The sequence below is a fragment of the Arachis ipaensis genome, chromosome B06, assembly GCF_000816755.2.
Source record: "Arachis ipaensis cultivar K30076 chromosome B06, Araip1.1, whole genome shotgun sequence".
Lineage (NCBI taxonomy): Eukaryota > Viridiplantae > Streptophyta > Magnoliopsida > Fabales > Fabaceae > Arachis > Arachis ipaensis.
Genome location: NC_029790.2, coordinates 127,921,169 through 127,921,452, shown reverse-complemented (window position 1 = coordinate 127,921,452; position 284 = coordinate 127,921,169).

Below are 284 nucleotides of genomic sequence, written 5' to 3'. Positions count from 1 at the left end.
GCCTTTTTCTCTTAGACCCTTCCAAACCTCAATCGGGATATTATCAGGTCCTACTGCCCTGCCATTTTTCATCTGCTTTAGAGCATCTTTTACCTCGAAGTCTCGAATTCTTCGATAGTAGTCAAAGTTTTGATCTTCTTCCCTTGTGCATAATCGACTATTACATGTACATAAAAAATCAACTATTAAATCAGTCACTATATATGTGTTTATCAATATATACATATATTATTTTACTTATTTTTAATGTGTGTTTTATATTTTAATATATATACTATACCGAA